Source organism: Saccopteryx bilineata, chromosome 1 (assembly GCF_036850765.1).
Source record: "Saccopteryx bilineata isolate mSacBil1 chromosome 1, mSacBil1_pri_phased_curated, whole genome shotgun sequence".
NCBI classification, from domain to species: Eukaryota; Metazoa; Chordata; class Mammalia; order Chiroptera; family Emballonuridae; genus Saccopteryx; species Saccopteryx bilineata.
Genome location: NC_089490.1, coordinates 158,856,230 through 158,861,431, shown reverse-complemented (window position 1 = coordinate 158,861,431; position 5,202 = coordinate 158,856,230).

The window sequence follows — 5,202 nt, the reverse complement described above, 5'->3', positions numbered from 1 at the left end:
TCTCCCTCTCCTCTCTAAAATGAATAAGTAAAAAAAAAAAAAAAATTAAAAAAAAAGTAAGAGCGGCATCCTGGTTATGTTCTTTTTTTTTTTTTTTTTATATATATTTTTAAAGATTTTTTTTATTTATTCATTTTAGAGAAGAGAGAGAGAGAAGGAGAGAAAGAGAGAGAGAAGGAGAGAGAGAGGGAAGGGAGGAGCAGGAAGCATCAACTCCCATATGTGCCTTGACCAGGCAAGTCCAGGGTTTCGAACCGGCGACCTCTGTGTTCCAGGTCGACGCTTTATCCACTGCACCACCACAGGCCAGGCCTGGTTATGTTCTTGATCCTAGAGGAAAATTTTTTAGTTTTTCATCAGTGAGTATGATGTTAGCTGTCATACATGGTTTTTGTTACATTGAAGTATGTTCCCTCTATACTCAGTTTGTTGAATTTTTATCATAAATGGATGTTAAAATTTTGTCAAATGCTTTTTCTGCATTTATTATGATCATATGATTTTTATCCTTCATTTTGTTAATGTGGCTTATCACATCAATTGATTGTAGACAGTGAAATATCCTTACCTCTTTGGAATAAATCGTGCTACCATGGTGTATGATTTTTTTTTCTTCTATATTTTTCTGAAGGCGGAAACGGGGAGTGACAGACAGACTCCCGCATGTGCCCGACCAGGATCCACCTGGCACGCCCACCAGGGGGTGATGCTCTGCCCCTCCGGGGCATGGCTCTGTTGCAGCCAGAACCACTCCAGCGCCTGGGGCAGAGGCCAAGGAGCCATCCCCAGCGCCCAGGCCATCTTTGCTCCAGTGGAGCCTCGGCTGCGGGAGGGGAAGAGAGAGACAGAAAGGAAGGAGAGGGGGAGGGGTGGAGAAGCAGATGGGCGCTTCTCCTGTGTGCCCTGGCCAGGAATCGAACCCGGGACTTCACGCCAGGCTGACGCTCTACCACAGTCAACCGGCCAGGGCGATTTTTTAAATGTATTGTTGAATTTGCTAATATTTTAAACAGAAGTTCTTTTTTTTTGTTTTAGATTTTATTTATTCATTTTAGAGAGAGGAGACAGCGAGAGAGAGAAAGAGAAGGGGGAGGAGCAGGAAGCATCAACTCCCATATGTGCCTTGACTAGACAGGCCCAGGGTTTTGAACCGGTGACCTCAGCATTCCAGGTCAACGCTTTACCCACTGTGCCACCACAGGTTAGGCACTTTGCTAATATTTTGTTGAGGATTTTTCCATCTATGTTCATCAGGGATGTTGGCCTATAATATTTTTGTCAGGTATGTCTTTGTCTGGTCTTGGTATTAGCATAATAATGCTGACCTCATAAAATGAGTTTGGAAGTGCTTCCTCTTCTATTCTTTGGAACAGTTTGAAAATAGTTGATCTTAATTCTTAATTTTTTGGTAGAATTCACCAGTAAAGCCAATTGCTCTGGGACTTCTTGTAGGGAGGTTGTTAATTACTAATTCAATCTTTCTAATAATCTGTTCAGATTTTCTGTTATTTCATGATTCATTCTTGGCAGGTTATATATGTTTATAGGAATTACCCATGTCTTTTTGGTTTTCCCATTTCTTGGTATATAAACATTCAGAGTATCTTATGATCTTTTGTATTTCTGTGGTATCAGTTGTAACATTTCCTCTTTCATTCTGATTTTGAGACCTTTCTTAGTGAGTCTTGCTAAAAGTGTCAATTCATTTAGTTTTCAAAGAACCAGCTCTTGATTTCATTGACCTTTTCTGTTGTCTTATTAGTAGGTCTATTTCATTTATTCCTGCTCTAATCTTTGTATTTCCTTCCTCTACTAACTTTGGGATTAAATTTTTCTACTTTTTATAGTCTTTTTTTTTTTTTTTTACAGAGACAGAGAGAGAGAGTCAGAGAGAGGGATAAACAGGAACAGACAGACAGGAACAGAGAGATGAGAAGCATCAATCATTAGTTTTTCGTTGCGCGTTGCGACTTCTTAGTTGTTCATTGATTGCTTTCTCATATGTGCCTTGACCATGGGCCTTCAGCAGACTGAGTAACCCCTTGCTGGAGCCAGCGACCTTGGGTCCAAGCTGGTGAGCTTTTTGCTCAAGCCAGATGAGCCTGCGCTCAAGCTGGCGACCTCAGGGTCTCGAACCTGGGTCCTTCCACATCCCAGTCCAACGCTTTATCCACTGTGCCACTGCCTGGTCAGGCTTTTTATAGTCTCTTGAGGTATAAAGTTAGAGGTTGAGATTTTTCTTGTTTCTCAAAGTAGGCATCTATAAGCTTCCTTCTTAGAACTGCTTTTGTTGCATCCCACAAATTTTGGTTTTATTCCCATTTTCATTTGTTTCAAGGTATTTTTTCTCTCTTGATTTTTTGGTGACTGGCTGTTCAGTAGCATGTATCTCCACATATTTGCAAATTTTCCAGTTTTCTTCTTATAATTTTTAAAATTATTTTTGAGACGCAGGGAAGCAGAGAGACAGAGTCCCACATGTGTCCTGACCGGGATCCACCTGGCAAGCCCTGTCTGGGGCCGATGCTCAGCCCATCTGGGGCTGCTGCTCCATTCCTTAGCAACTGAGCTATTTCAGCGCCTGAGGTGAGGCCATGGAACCATCCTCAGTGCCCAGGGCCAACTTGCTTGAACCATTTTAACAATGGCTGTGGGAAGCAGGGAGGGGAGGGGGTGAAGAAGCATATAGCTGCTTCTCCTGTGGGCCCTGATGGGATCGAATCTGAGATTTCCACATACAGGGCTGACACTCTACTGCTGAGCCAACTGGCCAGGGCCTTCTTATAATTGATTTCTAGTTTCATACCAATGTTGTTGGAAAAAATGCTTGCTATGATTTATCTTTTCTTAAGGTCCCCTACTATTATTGCCAGTCTCCCTTTGTTAATATTTGCTTTATATATTTAGATGTTCCTATGTTCAGTGCATAAATATACTGCTCATAGAACTTAGGGGGTATTTCAAAGTAAATATAAAGCGATAAAATATCCCGTTTTGGCCTGACCAGGCGGTGGCGCAGTGGATAGAGCGTCGGACTGGGATGCGGAAGTACCCAGGTTCGAGACTCTGAGGTCGCGCGCGGGCTCAGCTGGCTTGAGCAAAGAGCTTGCCAGCTTGGACCCAAGGTCGCTGGCTCCAGCAAGGGGTTACTCGGTCTGCTGAAGGCCCACGGTTAAGGCACATGTGAGAAAGCAATCAATGAACAACTAAGAAGTCGCAATGCGCAACGAGAAACTGATGATTGATGCTTCTCATCTCTCTCTGTTCCTGTCTGTCCCTGTCTATCTCTGCCTCTGTAAAAAAAAAAAAAAAAATCCCGTTTTGTGAGCAGTATATTTACTAATATTATATCCTCTTGTTGGATGAACCCCTTTATTGTTATATAATGCCCTCCTGTGTCTACTACAGTCTATTTTAAAGTCTATTTTGTCTGATATAACTACCCAGGTATTATTTTGGTGTCCATTTACATTATCTTTTTTTCCATCTCCCTTGTTTGGTCTATGTGTACACTTATGTTTGAAGTCTCTCTTTTTTTTTTTATTTTTTTTAGACAGAGAGTCAAAGAGAGGGATAGATAGGGAGACAGACAGGAACGGAGAAAGATGAGAAGCATCAATCATTAGTTTTTTGTTGCAACACCTTAGTTGTTCATTGATTGCTTTCTCATGTGCCTTGACCGTGGGGCTACAGCAGACCGAGTAACCCCTTGCTCGACCCAGTGACCTTGGGGTCCAAGCTGGTGAGCTTTGCTCAAACCAGATGAGCCCACGCTCAAGCTGGCAACCTCGGGGTCTCGAACCTGGGTCCTCCGCATCCCAGTCCGACGCTCTATCCACTGCGCCACTGCCTGGTCAGGCTGAAGTCTCTTTTAGGCAGCATCTAGATGGTCTTATTTTTATTCCATTCAGACACCCTAAGTATTTTTATTGGAGAATTTAGTCCATTATACTTAATGTAATTATTGATAAGTATATACTAATTGCGATTTTGGTAATTGTTTTCCGGTTATTTGTAGTTCTTCTGTTCCTTTCTTCTCTTGCTCTCTTCCTTTGTGGTTTAATGACTTCTTTAGTGGTATACTTCTCCTTTCTCATATTTTATCTATTACAGATTTTTGCTTTGTGGTTACCATGAGACTTACACATAACAACTTATAACAGCCTATTTTAAGTTGATAACTTAAGCCTGAATACATTCTAAAGTTCTGTTTTTACTACCCCCTCCATGTTTTGTTTTAGATGTCATATTTTACATTTTTAAAAATCATGTGTGTTCTTTAATTATTATTTTTACTAAAAAACTAATCTTTTAACCTTCATACTAGCTTTTTGAAGAACTTAATAAACTGATTCTAAAATGTATATGAAAATGCAAAGGACCAAGAATAGACAAAACACTCTCTAGCAATAAAAAGAGAAAGTGGGAGACTTTACTATACCAAATATCAAGATTATTTTGCCTGACCAGGCTATGGCACTGTGGATACAGCATCAGCCTGAGACAAAGATCCAGGTTTGAAACCCTGAGTATGCCGGCTTGAGCACAGGCTCATAGACATGACTCCATGGTCACTGGAATGGAGCCCAAGGTCACTGGCACAGCTGTGAGTCCCCTGGTGAAGGCACATATGAGAAAGCAATCAGTGAACAACTAAAGTGCAGCAATGAAGAATTGATGTCTCTCATGTCACTCCCTTCCTGTCTGGGTCTCTCTTGCTAAAAAAAAAAAAAATGCAGTATTGGTATAAGAATAACCAATGAGTGAGACTAGTGAAATAAGAAGGTAAAAATAGACTTGCACATATATGGACACCAATTTTGTCAAAGGTAGCAAAATCAAGTAAAAGAAAAAAGAAACATTGATAGAAGTACGAGAGACTTGAACAGTTACAACCTAAAATGCTCATAAACAGTAGTATAAAACAGTATATTCTCAGGGGTGAAATATTATACACTAATGAAAATGAGCTTCAGCTAGATGCAATAACAAATGCATTTTGACATATATTTAAAGATTCAGTTTACATAAAGTTCAAAAACAAGCTAAAGAGTCATCAAAAGGTAGTTACATTTGAGAAAGACGGTGTAGTAATGATTGATGACAACAAGAGGAAGAGTTCTGGGAAGGTGACAGTGTTTTATTATTTTTAATCTGGGTAGTAGTTAAGGTATTTGTGATAATAGTACATTTTAAAAAATA